Source organism: Triturus cristatus, chromosome 2_1 (genome assembly GCF_964204655.1).
Source record: "Triturus cristatus chromosome 2_1, aTriCri1.1, whole genome shotgun sequence".
NCBI classification, from domain to species: domain Eukaryota; kingdom Metazoa; phylum Chordata; class Amphibia; order Caudata; family Salamandridae; genus Triturus; species Triturus cristatus.
In genome coordinates, this window is record NC_140581.1 from 616053654 (window position 1) to 616071104 (window position 17451).

The following is a 17451-nucleotide window of genomic DNA, read 5'->3' on the forward strand; positions in this document are numbered from 1 at the left end:
TTATTGTTTTACTTCACACTGCTGTCTTTGCCAGAGCCAGTTTTTAAAATCTGCTGATAGTGTAAACAACAAAATAGTTATGCTGTACTCTCCCTTGTTCTACTACTCTCTTCGTCTAGTCTCTTCAGTCTGCTACTATATATTATTAACCCCTCGGAACATGGAGGAGGTGTAGGATGAATTTCCAGTGTGCAGAATGATTGCCATTCAACAATGAATCAATCAACCACAGCTCACTTCTTTTATCTGATTAGATGGAGCGAGGGCTGCATGGTTTCCCAAAGAGCCATGGTGGTGGTAGAAATAGCAGCATGCATTGCTAGTGTTTTGACATTGAAGGCAAAGCCATCAGAACTGAAGCATGGTCCCACTCCCTCCTAGGCAAGCTCGAACTGTAGGAGAAGAAAACTGTTCATTGCAAGGAACTTAACAAATTAAAATAAAAAGGTTAATGCCTTTATAATATGCAAGCTTCGAAAACATATGACAGTCACCAGAGACTAGACTACTAGAACAGACTCAGACACAAGAACAGAGACAATAGAAACATAAGCAATGAAAAATTGAATTAACCAGAACAATGGTGAGCTAGTAAAAGTTACAATATGAAGTTGATTCGAGCTACGATGTGGGTACGCTTAACCTTGGACGCAAATTAATACAGTGCCTAAATAATGAAGCTGGCAATGAGATGTTCCTCTGAAAACAAAATATTGTACACTGTGCAGGGGTGGCTAATACAATATATTTCCAGTGTGGGCTATACGACCTGAAGAATAAGATCTTCACCCTGCACTGAGTTGGTGTTGCTTTCACCACATCCGCCCCACCAAGTGTGTAAAGTGATAGCGTTCCTGGCTTTACTAATATTTGCTGAACTCACAGTGAAAGTATGTGAGAATATAGCAGCTGACACAGGTTCTACGCAGAGTTTTTAGCACGCACTTTGTCCTTGAAGTTAGGATTTCGGCAGTATTAAGTGTTGCCCTGAAGAAGTCCCATATGAATAGGGACGAAACGCATAGGCTGTTTGTTTTGGACATGTCAACCTGTTTTATCCAAACATTTGAAGATCTCGGGGCCGATTCACAGAACTGATCAGAGATAAATTCCTAAATGTACTACTTTTGGTATTCACAGAAGGCATTTAGTAGTAGTAAAGTTAGGACTCCTAACTTTACTACTACTAAACTGAGACAAAATCCTAACTGTACTACTTTCCGTATTCACAAAAGGCATTTAGTAGTAGTAAAGTTAGGAGTCCTAACTTTACTACTACTAAATGCCTTCTGTGAATACCAAAAGTAGTAAGTTTAGGATTTTATCTCAGATTAGTTCTGTGAATCGGCCCTATTGTGAATAAAGACGATGTAAAAGCAATCTGAATGTGAAGAAATTTGTTCATTGCATTTAAGCTAGTGGTTTTGCCTGTCATATGTCTGGTTATCAATAATATATAAACTTTGAGAGTTTTTTCTAGACCTGAACGTTGTGCTCCTCATCTTGCGTTGTTACACCTCAATAAATCAAACACAAGGAGATGATGAATGGAGCGCTGAAACTTTTCAGACACTCACCCCCAGTCATAGATCTGGGTTGAATCCATCATCGTTCTTTAGCTCATGTCGCCACCCCAGTTCAGACCCAGCTATATGCAAATCAGTCTTGACCCTGTGCCTCATTGGAACAGTCCAGCCCAAACTGCCAAGCCAGGTCTTCCCTGGACCGGAAACAAGCATCATGGTACCGGTTTCGGGGTAACACCCCACATCAGCCAGGCTAGATTGAATCTAGTGGCAAAGTGAGCAAGGGTCCCACGTCTGACTCCTTGTGTTTGCACCCCTCAATAAATCACACAGGTTTGATGAAAGGATGGAAAGGAGGATTTGGGAAAAGGACAACATTCATTTTGGCACATTTTGGCAATGAGCAGCCACCCATCATAAATCTGTTATTGGAGGAAAAGGAAAGGAAGGAGCGAATGAGTACAGGTAAAGCAAACCAAATTGTCCCTCTGCACCCAGAGAGACCAAGTTACATTATTATGATCTGTCTTACCGAGCTTTGAAAGATATCAAATATATTACATATTAAACCTTTTGTAGGATTCAAGTAAACAACACAAACACACGAATTTCAAATGATTACTAAAAGAACAAGCATTTGCAATGCAATAGGTCTCGCATTCACGCAAGTTTGAGCTATTGGCATTGTAAATGACAATGCCTTTTATTTATGTTTTGGGTTTTAAAACATAAATAAAAGGCATTCTCATTTACAATACTAGCAGCTTAAACTCCCACAAATGCCAGACCTATTGCATTGCAATAAAGGGCCTTCTTGACCGGTTGTTAGATTGTAAATATCAGAGGAAAAAAACGGCCTGCGATGTCTTCAAAGTAGTGATAATTTGTGCAGTGAAGAAGATGTGTAAGCGTTGTAAATTATCCAGACACAAAGTGTGAAGTGAGAGTTACATTTGATCTGAGCTATAAACACTAACAAAGCGCTCCAACAACTTTTGCTCTGTGATTACACTGTAACGGCTCAGGAGGAAGAGTATTTCCTTACCTCTCCGTGATTTGAGTGTGCAGTGTGGCATTTCGTAATGCCATTGCTATCTTTGGCTTAATAAAAGTATGGCCCTGGCTTCACCTCCTGTTGCAGGATACGCTGTGCTGTATGGCAGGCATGGAATGAGGGAGGGATGGTCTTGGCTGCAGCACAGGCCCCGTACAGTGCCCCTGCTATCAATAGTGAGCCAGAGGCGCTGAGGTGGTGGTATTGTTGGTGGTGGTATTGGTATTGGTGGTGGTGGTATTGGTATTGGTGGTGATGGTATTGGTATTGGTGGTATTGGTGGTGGTGGTATTGGTGGTGCTGGTATTGGTAGTGGTGGTATTGGTGGTGGTGGTGGTGGTATTGGTGGTGGTGGTTGGTGGCATTGGTGGTGGTATTGGTGGTGGTATTGGAGGTATTGGTGGTATTGGTGGTGGTGGTATTGGTGGTGGTGGTATTGGTATTGGTGGTGGCATTGGTGGTGGTGGTATTGGTGGTGGTATTGGTGGTGGTAATAGTGGTGGTGGTATTGGTGGTGGTGGTATTGGTGGTGGTAGAGGTGGTGGTGGTGGGGGTATTGGTGGTGGTGGTATTGGTATTGGTACTGCTGGTGGTATTGGTAGTGTTGGTGTTGTTGTTGTTAATAAAACAGGCTTTTGAAAACAACCCTGTCAGGTGGCTTTAGTGCAAATGACATGTAACAAAGATGTGCTGTTGTCAGCTTCAGCCCATTAGCACATGATTATGTGCTACCTGGAATTCACATGACTCAATTCGCGAATCATTTCTAAATCCATTTTACTGGGGGGGGAGGGGTTGGTTTGAAACAGACACGAGATAAAACTGGGTTAAATTGATTGATAGTGTGCGAGCGTGTTACAGGGGTGGCTGTGCTGCTTAAAAAACACACAAGCAGTTTCAGCCAAAGCAGCGCCTGTCCGGCCTGCAGTAACAGAAACTCAATAAAGTAAATAGTGCTCAGAGAATAAATAACAGGTCCCGTGTAACAACCAAAGTAAAAGGGTCAGTAGCCAGGGGAGGTTACAAATGAAGACAAGGCAGTACTAAGGAAGGACTAACAAGCCTATTAACGAATCCGAAGGCAGAATTTACGAAAGACAATGACACAAGCCAAAGAAAAGTATAGGTGGAGAGTGGTCGCTGACTTCTCTCCCATACTCTACTACAGAATAAATAACAGGTCCCGTGTAACAACCAAAGTAAAAGGGTCAGTAGCCAGGGGAGGTTACAAATGAAGACAAGGCAGTACTAAGGAAGGACTAACAAGCCTATTAACGAATCCGAAGGCAGCATTTACGAAAGACAATGACACAAGCCAAAGAAAAGTATAGGAGGAGAGTGGTCGCTGACTTCTCTCCCATACTCTACTACAGCAGTCTTGCAGAGCGAGCAAAGAATGTGCGCTGCCGTTAGGCTCAACCTAACCAGGATAGTGTACTTCAAGACATGCTTCTGTCCCTTCCTCACTGACCCAACCCCCAGTGTACCACTCTTGACCCAACGCCCACCACTGAATGTCCTGAATCACCATTCCCATACATTGTATGCACTTTCAAGACTGGGAATGAGACATATTCTGAGAATTTATAGATGGTGGAGATCAGAAGTGGAATGCACATGGTGGATAGCAGTGTGTTGCGATGGTGTCATGAGTCTGTGTGCGCATGTACGGTCCACATTAAATCGCACAAAGGAAGCAGCAATGTGTGAGCAATACTTAGGGGCAGAGGTTGACGGCTCACTCATAGATGCCATCTGGCACGCAACGCCCATAGGGCTCAAAGGGCTTCAGCCCCCCATCGTGTGTGTCAGCCCGGGCTGAGACAGCTTCCCGGGCACACACACAGACAGTTTTTAGCTTATCGCATCCGCACCCAAGTACTTCACAGGTCTTTAAAAGACCATTTACGTGTTAATGAGCCTATTGCTGGAAGAAGAAGCCCCCCGCCTGCAATTTTTAGTAGCCCCCCCCCCGAAATTTGGCTCTAGTTGTGCCTCGGGATACCATGTGTATGTAGGAACAAGAGAAGGGACCATCACTGTGTGAGGAGCACTCGGGTGGCGGGGAGTGCACAAAGTGCTCAGGATGGTATCACAGTGTATGAAGGACGTATGGGAACCACTGGTAGGTGGAGGACAAATTACTGAGTTTAAAATCCATTCACATAGTTCACTGAGAGAAACAAGGGTATGAGGCCCCATCTTTAAAATATTAATATTACAAGAAGGGAAACTGAGTATTTTTCTTTCTCCAGTGTCATCGCAAATGTGACAGGAATTTAGAAAACAATTTGGTAGATTTCGAAAACTTTAAAAAAGCGTGGTAATTGTCTTCGATTTAAATTGTTTCTTCCTTTTTTTCTCTGCTTTTTAGTTCCACATTAGTCAACTAAGGTCTTAGCACCAAGATAACTTCGTGAGTGAAAGTTCTGCGCTTTATAAATACACCGCAAACAAACATATCCTCTTACCTCCTTTCCTTCCAGACTGCATCATCATACGACATCTGACGGTGTCAAAGGGGTAGGAAACCAGCCCAGCTACTGTCGCCACCGACTGGGCGATCATTCAGCTCACGGTGGTGTGCACGTTCTTGGGATCGGGCATCATGCCTGTGGGTAGAGGCCACTGGTGAGCACTGGCAGGGGTGACCCTTGCACCTCGCCCGCCATTCCTGCCACCACTCATGAGACAGGTACATTCAGTTACAGGGAGTAGGCTAGGCACAGCTGGAGGACCACCGCGTCACTCCAGCCTCTAGTCATAATGTGTTCTCAAAGTATGATGTATGTGTCAGTGTATAGCATTTTACAATAATATAAACAACACTGCGTGACACAAGAGGGGCAGTCCTGCTTTCGCTTCATTCATGACTACATCAAACTATTCAGTGGGCAGTCTCTACCCAAGTGGTAGCTGTTAGACCTGGCATCTTTGGCGTGGTTACCCCTGACTTTTTGCCTCTACCTCCTGTATTTTTTATGCTGTGCTGGATTTCGTTTTTGCTGGTTTAGATGCTTTGGGCACTTTGCCACTGCTGATCAGTGTCAAAGTGCAAGTGCTCCCTTGGTAAATTGTTGTATTGATTGGTTATCCATGATTGGTATATTTGTTTCACCTGTTAGCCCCTAGTAAAGTGCACTGCGTGTGCCAGGGCTGGTGATTCAAATGCTACTAGTGGGCTGCAGCACTGATTGTGCCACCCACAGGAGTAGCGCTAAAATGATGTCTTAGGCCTGCTTGCAGTGCCTATGTGCAGTCCAGGACTGCCATGTCGACCTGGCCAGTGCACCCACTGACCAGGCCATATCCTTCCCTTTCTGTACATGTCAGGCATCCCTATGGTGGCCCTAGGTACCCCCCTGGGCTGGGTGCAGTGTATCTGAAAGGTAGGGCATGTGTGTAACATGCCCTGGTAGTGAATTACAGCCATTTTCGTTTTTCACTGCTGAGAGGCTATCTTGCCCATAGGATAGAATGGGGAAGGCTGTTTACATGCCTATCTTCCCATAAGGGCAAGATAGAAAATCCAAGTTTGGTATCTCTGTGTTCAGAATTTAATTATACATCTTTTTAGCAAGATGGTTTTTAAATTCACTGTGTGAGAATAGCACTTTTTAGAAAGTAGCTATTCTCCTGTTTAACCTTCCTGTGTGCCTGTGTGCCTGTGTGCTGGTTGGCTGACTGGTGTCATGTGATGGGCTAGGTGGCTCCAGGAGCCTGGATGAGTCAGCAGCAGGGTGAATAGGGAGATCTGCTTTAGATGGGTGGGAGGAGTAGTCCCTGGGTTTGAATAGGGCTGCCCCTGACAAACACAATGCTGGCTCCACCCCCTGCTGGCCAGGCTGAGGACTCTGCCTCTGCTGGCACAAAGAAGGCTCCACCTCCTGCTGAGCGTCTAACGACCCTGCCCCTCACCCTGAAAGGAACCAGGTGCTCCAGAGCAGAGCATACCCAGGAACCGGTTTGAGCAGGGGAATCCCCCCACTGGAACAAAGAGAGACAAAGACTTGGAGGGGTATAAGAAGAGGACCCCAGACACCTAAACTTTAGATCACTTTGGAACTAAGAAGAAACCTCTGCCAAGGAGAAAGCTGAAAAGGACTGAAGAGGAGAAGACTGCCTGCTTGCTGTTTTGCTTTGCTGCCAACGAGAGGGGAAGGACTTTGCTGTGTCCCCTTCTTTTGATTCTGATCTCCAAGGGCCTGAGAAGAGCTGGCTCCCTGTTAAGAAGTCCCAGGAACAAAAGGACTTCACCACCAGCTCCCCTGGAACTCTGCTGAGAGAGTTCTGACCTGCCTTGGAGTGCTTGCCCAGTCTTGGGGCCTCAGGAGGTCGTTTTGCTGTGTTTGGGAGCTGGGAAGCAGAAGCGTGAACAAGAGTGACTGGTACCCAACGCATCATCCGATTGCGTGTCGCAAGAACGAGAGTGCGTGGAAAATTTAATCGCGGCACCATCGCAACATCAGGGTCCCCGCATCGCCGAGTGCGTCGAGCATCGTCCCGAAGCGTGAAGATTCCTGGCATTGCGAGGGTCGTCGCAGAACCAGTTTGCGAACCGCACCACTGCCGGTGCGTGAAATTCTCCAGTCGCTGCGTGCGTCGACGCAGAGTCCCGTTCCGTGGCGCATCAAGAGTTGCAGCGCCGGAAGGCAACGCTGCGCCACGCATCGCACCACATCGAAGAGTGTCGCATCGAACCTGTGTGTGAAGCTTCCCCCTAAGAAACCTACGCAACGAAGGCCAAAGTCATCGCATCCTCCCCTTACAGATCGGAGCCGGCGCATCCACCTCTGCTGCGTGAAGCAGGGCTGCTGCAAAGCCTCCCCAGGATCTCAGGAGTATCGCATCGCCTTTGCAAGCTTCCTTGTTATAGCTTTTGGGAACCTTATCGCAACTACAGGTACTGTTGGGCACGAAAGTGTCGCATTTTGTGCGTTGAGAGTCGCATTGTGCAGGACACTGACTTTTACATCCTGGAGTACATTCTGCAAACTCTGAACTATCTTTAAAGTAACCTTTTTGAATTATATGTTGGTTTGTCTGTAGTATTTGGTCTTGTGAAGTTTTTAGTAAAGATACTTTATTTTTCTAAAACTGGTGTAGAGTAAATCTGTGGTGTTTTCACTGTGTTACTGTGAGTGTTGGTACAAATACTTTACACATTGCCTTTGATAGCCTAGACTGCTCAGGCCAAGCTACCTAGAGGGTGAGCAGGGGTTATCTTAACAGTGTATCCCCCTTTCCCTGACTAGAAGCAAGGGTCCCTACTTGGACAGTGGTACCTACCCTGCCAACTAGAGACCCCCAGATCTAACATTGGTGGCAGCGGTGGGATTGAACTTGTATTTGTACTTGACCCACAGTAATTGGTGTACATCACTAGGAGAGCAGACCATTACACAGCCACATACTGCTGATTGATTATTTTTTGGTTCTATTTTTGAAGTAACTCTTGAATTATCATGGCTCCAAGTGAGAAAGCAGCCAGTGTAGAAGGAGAGCTAGAGTTCACCATTGGAGATCTGTGTTCATACAAGGTGGAGGAGCTCAAGCAGTTCTGCAAGGATTTTGGTTGTCCCATAAAAAGCAACGCCAGAAAGGAAGAGCTACAGAAGATTCTGAAAACATGGTGGGAGGCTAAAGAGGCTGAGGAAGCAGATGATGATAATGAAGGGAATGGGTTTGGGGCAGATGATTTGCCATTGGGCAACCCCACCAGCGGGGCGGGGAGCCACCATTCCAGCAGGGGTCTTTCCCCAGCAGAGGAGTTACAAGAGAATCAAAGAATCAGAGAACATGAGCTGGAAGTAATGAAAATGAAAATGAAAATGGAAATGGCAAAGGAGGAGAAGAAAAATGCCCTTGCTTTTGAGGAAAGAAAATTGCATTTGGCTCATGAGTTGAGCATGAAGGAGCTGGACATCAAGGCCAAGCAGGTGGAGTCCGGTTCAAATGGTGGCAGCGCACAGCCGGTGCAGGGGGGTAAAGTATATATCCCCAAAGATTTAGTGCAGAATTATAACAGGAGTGAGGATATCTATGCCTGGTTCACATCGTATGAAATTGCATTGAGGATGAATGGTGTGCCTGAACAGCATTGGGGGGCGGGCCTGTGGAAACATTTTGAGGCTTCTGGGAGGAGTGCTCTAGAGCCCTTAGAATTAGCAGGTACCATGGCCTATCCCAATATGAAGGAGGCCCTATGTCTCAGGTATGGACTTACTCCAGAGCAGTATAGACTGCAGTATAGGAATTCCAAGAAGAAAGAGTCTGAGACTTGGATGGAGTGTGTGAATCTGCGGGCACTGGAAGGTTGGATGAAGGGCAGCAAGGTAACTGATTATAAGGCGTTGTTACATTTAATTAGTTGGGAGCACTTGAGTAGTCTGTGTGTTCCAGAGCTGCGCCAGCATCTTTTAGATAGCAAGCTGACGGACCCCATTGAGCTTGCTAAGGAGGCGGACCGCTGGACCAGTACCAGGGTCCACAGAGGAATTGTGGGTACCATTGCCAAAGGTGGGCAGGGTCCCCAGCAGAAGAGTGGGGGGGACAAGGGTAACCAAAAGGAGTTCTCACAAGGGCCCCAAAATAGTTCCCAGGGTAACCAGTCCCAGCCCCCCAAGTCAAAACCCAAACCAACCTGGCCCCCTAAGGGCAGGTCGGATAACAAGGGTCCCATTAGGTGTTATCACTGTCAGGAATTGGGTCTCAAGTCTCCTGTGTGTCCCAAGAAATCCCAGGCACCCTCTGGTGTTCCAACCCCGGGTATAGCTAGTGTAGCTTTTGGTGGGGATTTAATTTCTAGTGATTTGGAGGGTTTAGCAGTTATGTCCCTTGTCTCTTTAGGAGACACAGAGATGGTCCAGGAAACCCCTGTCCCTGATAACACTAAGAAGTACAGGCAGTGGGTGACCATCAATGGGAGGAGGGTGGAGGCTCTCAGGGACACTGGAGCCAGTGTGACTACGGTCAGGTGTCAGTGGGTCCCTGAGGAGCTGATCATTCCAGACGTACTTCACCCGGTAGTGTCAGATGACAACTCTGTGCGCCTTTGCAAGGTAGCACATGTTCCCTTTGAGTGGGGGGGGGGTCTCAGGTCCTCTCAGAGTTGTTGTAAGTCCATCCATGCCGGTAGACTGTCTGCTAGGTAATGACCTGGAGAGTTCCCCATAGAAGGAGGTGGAACGCCAGGCTCATTTGGAGATGTTGGGTTTGCCTGAGTGGGTCTGTGTGACCACCCGGTCCATGGCAGCCAGACAGGGTTGTGAAGCAGACCTGGAGCCTGAAACAGTGGCCCAGGTCCCTGCCAGAAATAGGAAGGGCAAGGGGCGTGGTACGTCCACCCCCGCTGTTCCCACGGTCCAGGAAGGAGCAGAACCTACGGGGGATGCCCTGGAGCCTACAGGGGAACAGGTCGCTGAGCTGGGAGACATACCTGAGCTGACCCATTGGCAGCAAGAGGGTGGTCCCTCCAGAGAGGAGTTCTGCCGTGCGCAGCAGACATGCCCTACTCTTGAAGGTCTGCGGCACCAGGCTGCAGACCAGTTAGCAGGTGCTGATCCGAAGAACTTTTTTCTCTACTGGGAGAATGACTTGTTGTACAGTGAGCCTAGGTTTGCTGAGCCCAGTGGATCACGTACCCTGGTGGTACCCGCAGGGTTCAGAGACTTCCTACTGGGTCTGGCTCACGACGTGCCGCTTGCAGGACATCTCGGGCAGGACAAGACCCGACAAAGGCTTGCCACCCACTTTTACTGGCCCGGGATGAGGACGGACGTCGCTTCCTTTTGTAAATCATGCCAGACTTGCCAGGCAAGTGGCAAGGCTGGAGGAAAATGCAAAGGCCCTCTCCAGCCTTTTCCTGTAGTGAGCACCCCTTTCGAGCGGGTGGAGATAGATATTGTGGGGCCACTGGACCCCAGGACAGCCTTAGGCAACAGGTTCATCCTGGTCCTGGTGGATCATGCCACCTGGTACCCGGAGGCTATCCCTCTCAGGACAACCACAGCCCCGGTGGTGGGCCGTGCGTTGATGGGGATCTTTTCCCGTGTGGGTTTCCCCAAAGAGGTGGTATCTGACCGGGGTACCAACTTGATCTCCAGGTATATGAAGTCTCTGTGGGAGGAGTGTGGGGTAACTTATAAGTTCACCACTCCTTACCACCCTCAAGGAAATGGGTTGGTTGAAAGGTTCAACCGGACCCTGAAGGGCATGATCATGGGACTGACGGAGCCCATGAGACGGAAGTGGGACGTCTTTTTGCCATGCCTATTATTTGCCTACAGGGAGGTACCACAAAAGTCTCTGGGGTTCAGTCCCTTTGAGCTTTTGTACGGGCACCCTGTTAGAGGACGTCTCAGTCTGGTGAAGGAGGGTTGGGAGAAATCCCCTGGGAAAACCCCCCAGGATGTGTTCAGCTATGTGCTGGCCATCCGCAACCAGACACAGCGCTTCCGGGCCCTCGCTCAGGCGAACCTGGAAGCCAGCCAGGATGAGATGAAGAGGTGGTATGACCAGCATACCACTCTGATGGAATTTCAACCTGGGCAGATGGTGTGGGTGATGGCGCCGGTGGAGCCTTGCGCGCTCCAAGACAAGTGGACTGGGCCATATGAGGTGGTGGAGCGCAAGAGTGAGGTGACCTACCTGGTCAACTTGCGATCTCCCAGGAACCCCATGAGGGTCCTACACGTGAACCGCCTCAAACCCCATTTTGAGAGGTCTGAAATAACAATGCTACTTGCTACAGATGCAGGGATGGAGGAGGATAGCGATCCTCTTCCTGACCTCCTGGAAGCTAAGGAGCAAGATGGGTCAGTGGATGGAGTGGTCCTCTCGCCCACCCTGACCCCAGAACAGCAGAGGGACTGTCGCCATGTGCTGGGTCAGTTTGCCTCTCTGTTCTCCCTGACCCCCGGTATCACCAACTGGTGTGTCCATGACGTGGACACGGGAGATAGCATGCCTGTGAAACAGAAGTTTTACCGGGTGGCTGACAAGGTCAGGGCCAGCATCAAGAAGGAGGTTTCTAAGATGTTGGAGCTAGGGGTGATTGAGCCCTCCAGCAGCCCCTGGGCTAGCCCAGTGGTACTTGTACCGAAAGCTGCTGCGCCAGGTGCCACTCCAGAACTTAGGTTTTGTGTGGACTACCGTGGGCTCAATGCTGTCACGAAGACTGACGCACACCCCATCCCCAGAGCTGATGAGCTCGTGGATCGGTTGGGAGCTGCCAACTACCTCAGTACGTTTGATTTAACTTCTGGGTACTGGCAGATTGCCTTAACTGATGGGGCCAAGGAGAGGTCTGCGTTTTCAACGCCAGAGGGGCACTTCCAGTTCCGTGTCATGCCCTTTGGATTGAAGAACGCCCCTGCCACATTCCAGAGACTGGTCAACCAAGTACTGTCCGGGCTGGAGCAATTCAGCGCCGCCTATCTGGATGACATTGCTGTGTTCAGCTCCACCTGGGAAGAACACTTGCAACACCTCTGCGCAGTGTTGAAGGCTCTGCATAGTGCAGGCCTCATTATCAAGGCCAGTAAGTGCCAGATAGGGCAGGGTTCGGTGGTGTATTTGGGACACCAGGTAGGAAGCGGCCAGGTGGCACCCCTACAAGCCAAGATAGATACCATCTGGGCTTGGGAACCCCCCAAAACCCAGACAGCGGTGAGAACCTTCTTAGGACTCACCGGGTACTATCGCCGTTTTGTCAAGGGGTATGGCACCATTGTTGCTCCCTTGACAGAACTAACTTCCAAGAAGTTACCGAAGAAAGTGATTTGGACCAGTGCCTGCCAAGAAGCTTTTGATGCCCTGAAGGAGGCCATGTGTACAGCACCTGTACTCAAGGCGCCTGACTTCTCCAAGGAATTCATAGTGCAGACAGACGCTTCTGAGCATGGAGTGGGAGCAGTGCTCTCACAACTAAATGATGAGGACTTGGACCAACCTGTAGCTTTCATTAGTAGGAGGCTACTTCCCAGGGAACAGAGGTGGAGTGCGATTGAAAGGGAAGCTTTTGCTGTGGTCTGGGCGCTGAAGAAGCTGAGACCCTACTTGTTTGGGACTCACTTCCGGGTTCAGACGGACCACAGGCCCCTCAGATGGTTGATGCAGATGAGGGGTGAGAATCCTAAGCTGTTGAGGTGGTCCATTTCCCTACAGGGGATGGACTTTACGGTGGAACACCGCCCCGGTACAGAACACGCCAACGCTGATGGTCTGTCCAGGTTTTTCCGCCTTAGCGATGAGAACTCCCAAGAGGGTGTGTAGTTCTCCCCACTTTCAGCTGGAGGGGACACGTGTTAGACCTGGCATATTTGGCGTGGTTACCCCTGACTTTTTGCCTCTACCTCCTGTATTTTTGATGCTGTGCTGGATTTCGTTTTTGCTGGTTTAGATGCTTTGGGCACTTTGCCACTGCTGATCAGTGTCAAAGTGCAAGTGCTCCCTTGGTAAATTGTTGTATTGATTGGTTATCCATGATTGGTATATTTGTTTCACCTGTTAGCCCCTAGTAAAGTGCACTGCGTGTGCCAGGGCTGGTGATTCAAATGCTACTAGTGGGCTGCAGCACTGATTGTGCCACCCACAGGAGTAGCGCTAAAATGATGTCTTAGGCCTGCTTGCAGTGCCTATGTGCAGTCCAGGACTGCCATGTCGACCTGGCCAGTGCACCCACTGACCAGGCCTTATCCTTCCCTTTCTGCACATGTCAGGCATCCCTATGGTGGCCCTAGGTACCCCCCTGGGCTGGGTGCAGTGTATCTGAAAGGTAGGGCATGTACTGAGGTGTGTAACATGCCCTGGTAGTGAATTACAGCCATTTTCGTTTTTCACTGCTGAGAGGCTATCTTGCCCATAGGATAGAATGGGGAAGGCTGTTTACATGCCTATCTTCCCATAAGGGCAAGATAGAAAATCCAAGTTTGGTATCTCTGTGTTCAGAATTTAATTATACATCTTTTTAGCAAGATGGTTTTTAAATTCACTGTGTGAGAATAGCACTTTTTAGAAAGTAGCTATTCTCCTGTTTAACCTTCCTGTGTGCCTGTGTGCTGGTTGGCTGACTGGTGTCATGTGATGGGCTAGGTGGCTCCAGGAGCCTGGATGAGTCAGCAGCAGGGTGAATAGGGAGATCTGCTTTAGATGGGTGGGAGGAGTAGTCCCTGGGTTTGAATAGGGCTGCCCCTGACAAACACAATGCTGGCTCCACCCCCTGCTGGCCAGGCTGAGGACTCTGCCTCTGCTGGCACAAAGAAGGCTCCACCTCCTGCTGAGCGTCTAACGACCCTGCCCCTCACTCTGAAAGGAATCAGGTGCTCCAGAGCAGAGCACACCCAGGAACCGGTTTGAGCAGGGGAATCCCCCCACTGGAACAAAGAGAGACAAAGACTTGGAGGGGTATAAGAAGAGGACCCCAGACACCTAAACTTTAGATCACTTTGGAACTAAGAAGAAACCTCTGCCAAGGAGAAAGCTGAAAAGGACTGAAGAGGAGAAGACTGCCTGCTTGCTGTTTTGCTTTGCTGCCAACGAGAGGGGAAGGACTTTGCTGTGTCCCCTTCTTTTGATTCTGATCTCCAAGGGCCTGAGAAGAGCTGGCTCCCTGTTAAGAAGTCCCAGGAACAAAAGGACTTCACCACCAGCTCCCCTGGAACTCTGCTGAGAGAGTTCTGACCTGCCTTGGAGTGCTTGCCCAGTCTTGGGGCCTCAGGAGGTCGTTTTGCTGTGTTTGGGAGCTGGGAAGCAGAAGCGTGAACAAGAGTGACTGGTACCCAACGCATCATCCGATTGCGTGTCGCAAGAACGAGAGTGCGTGGAAAATTTCATTGCGGCACCATCGCAACACGCAGGGTCCCGCATTGCCGAGTGCGTCGAGCATCGTCCCGAAGCGTGAAGATTCCTGGCATTGCGAGGGTCGTCGCAGAACCAGTTTGCGGACCGCACCACTGCCGGTGCGTGAAAGTCTCCAGTCGCTGCGTGCGTCGACGCAGAGTCCCGTTCCGTGGCGCATCAAGAGTTGCGGCGCCGGAAGGCAACGCTGCGCCACGCATCGCACCACATCGAAGAGTGTCGCATCGAACCTGTGCGTGAAGCTTCCCCCTAGGAAACCTACGCAACGAAGGCCAAAGTCATCGCATCCTCCCCTTACAGATCGGAGCCGGCGCATCCACCTCTGCTGCGTGAAGCAGGGCTGCTGCAAAGCCTCCCCAGGATCTCAGGAGTATCGCATCGCCTTTGCACACTTCCTTGTTATAGCTTTTGGGAACCTTATCGCAACTACAGGTACTGTTGGGCACGAAAGTGACGCAATTTGTGCGTTGAGAGTCGCATTGTGCAGGACACTGACTTTTACATCCTGGAGTACTTTCTGCAAACTCTGAACTATCTTTAAAGTAACCTTTTTGAATTATATGTTGGTTTGTCTGTAGTATTTGGTCTTGTGAAGTTTTTAGTAAAGATACTTTATTTTTCTAAAACTGGTGTGGAGTAAATCTGTGGTGTTTTCACTGTGTTACTGTGAGTGTTGGTACAAATACTTTACACATTGCCTTTGATAGCCTTGACTGCTCAGGCCAAGCTACCTAGAGGGTGAGCAGGGGTTATCTTAACAGTGTATCCCCCTTTCCCTGACTAGAAGCAAGGGTCCCTACTTGGACAGTGGTACCTACCCTGCCAACTAGAGACCCCCAGATCTAACAGTAGCCTTTAGTCCAGGCAACAGGGTTAATAATCAATACTCCATCCGTAAATGTTTCATTCATTAGACTTGAGGTCTGAGCCATGTCCACATGTAATACACCCACTCCAATATTCAACCTATGCTGCCTTGCAGCTTCAGTGACAGCAGCCACTTGTCACAGGCTTTAGTTTGTACATGGCTGATTAATTTCTTGCACCACTATAGCTGAAGAAAATGAATATAATTCAACTATAAATATACAGAGTCACCATAAGGGTCTCTACATATAGAATGATCATACGCGATTTAAAAACATTTATCTTTTAAAAGAAAAATGGTTAGGTTTTATCAAATATATTTTGATGAGTTCAAATTTGAATATTGTTTAAAAATAAACATGAAAAAGTAATTTGTATTTTCTCTCACCAGTAAAATATTTTGTAAAATACAATTTGTAAGTTGGTTTATAAAATGTAAAGTGGTTTCTACCCCGTCCTCCGTACAGGGCTCGTTTACTTGTTATGTTACATTGCTTCCACTGATGTCACAGTGACCCTGACCTTTCCATGATGGAACTGCATCACTACTACCTGTGGCATTGTGCCCATTCCTCCTCCCCTTGGTAGGTATCTCTCATGGGCTTTTTTTGCCGCTTCCCTGCGTCTCCCACATCAGAACTAAGCACCCCCCCTCCCCATCACCCGCCTATTGCCCTTCCTATGCCCAGCTCACCTTTGGCAGTGTCATAGACACCGAAGTAGGCCGCCCTGTAAATGATGATGCCCTGGACGGAGACGTTGAAGCATTGGTACAGGCCCCTGGCCCCATCTGACTTCCAGATCTTGGTGAGGCAGTTGCCCAGGCCCGTGAACTCCCTCTGTCTGTGGCCCTTGCCCACGTCAACACCCTGGTCCTGGCAAAGTCCAGCGGGTACACAAAGCAGAGAGAGGGCGCACCGGCTGCGCCACCGGAGGCCAAGTTGCTCAGGAAGAAGCGCCAGAACTGGGTGCGCTTGTCGATGCTCCCCAGGAAGATCTGCTTGTATTTGTCCTTGAAGGGCAAAGTTGAGGGCCTGAGTGGGGAAGTAACGGATGAGGTTGTCCATGTTGCCCCTCCAGAAGGAGAGGAAGCCCTGCTCCTTGGGAATCCTCCGCACACAGTCCATGATCCCTTTGTACTGCTGGTCCACAGAGATCTGCTTGCTGGCATGTTGTACCTGCACGGATTTTAACGGAAAAAGTGTGAACTGTAAAAAAAAAAAAGAGTAAATGAAAAATAAAAAATCACGGAACACAAAGATGCGCATTTGTTTCTATTTGAATTAAAACGTGTTTATTAACACAAGTGCAATAAAGTACGCATTTATCGGTTTGTTTTACATGTGTAGGTTTTTACGCAGGTCAATACCGGTTTTCCATCAATTCGTAGCATTAGTTCTTACGGTGTTTTCCAACATTTAAACTGGGCTCATTAGTTCACAGTTTAATCACTGGCGATAAAAGAACTAAGGGGCATATTATCAAGACAGGCGATAAAATTTTCGCTAAAACGGCGATAATGGGCTTGATAATAGGCTCTATGGAATCCCAATTGAAGTCCGTGTTAGATGTCCTTCACAACTAACATGGGCTTCAATTGGAATTCCATAGAGCCTATTAATGCGCCACCCTTATGCCATCAGATGCGTCACACATCTGTTTATCCTTGCGCCATGATGCGCTGCATTGTAAATGCGGCGCATCTGTGGTGGCGCAAGGGTAAACTTGCGTGACGCATCTTTCCTGGCGCATCCCTGCTGATTTGCAGGGATGCGCCAAGAAACATAAATCTGCCCCACTGTGTCTTCGACCGGTAGGTGGCGCTGGCTAAGTGGCTAAACGGGCAAGCACCTCATGTGTCATTCTGTGTATGTGCAGCACGATTAAGCCTCCATGGGTCCATAGAGGTCACCCTTCCAACAAGCATATGCAATGCAACGGTCTCGCTTTTAGGATCTTAAAAGTATTTAGCCATGCAGCACATTATCCTGGGTGTTATATTAACTCTTCTCATTTAGCCTTACACAACTGCTATAACCGGATGAAAAGAGCATTTGTTCTCAGTGGGGCGCCGTGGAAAGGGGTTAAGGTAACTGTTAGTCCCAAACAATAAAGTTTTACAAAAACCAATATGCATTGACAAAG

The 17451-nt window shown here is 48.5% G+C and overlaps 1 pseudogene; it reads right to left on the bottom strand.

Annotated features, from left to right (window-relative positions):
- Window positions 1-319: 319 nt before the first annotated feature.
- Window positions 320-16699, bottom strand: LOC146865689 (ADP/ATP translocase 1-like; annotated as a pseudogene).
- Window positions 16700-17451: the final 752 nt, after the last annotated feature.